Raw genomic sequence first — 269 nt, forward strand, 5'->3', positions numbered from 1 at the left:
TATATATATAAATACACATGCACGCATACATATATATATGCATAAATATATATATATTTGTACACACACACACACACAGCATTATATATATATGCATATACAGACGTACATATATCGAAAGCGACAAGACAGGAAAAAGTGACACATATGCACATACAATTGCATACAGTACAGACATACTTAAATAAATACACGCATATATAAGTATATATCTGTATTCTTATCTCTCTTTCTCTCTCTCTCTCTCTCTCTCTCTCTCTCTCTCTCTC

This window comes from Octopus bimaculoides, chromosome 4 (assembly GCF_001194135.2).
Source record: "Octopus bimaculoides isolate UCB-OBI-ISO-001 chromosome 4, ASM119413v2, whole genome shotgun sequence".
Classification (NCBI taxonomy): domain Eukaryota; kingdom Metazoa; phylum Mollusca; class Cephalopoda; order Octopoda; family Octopodidae; genus Octopus; species Octopus bimaculoides.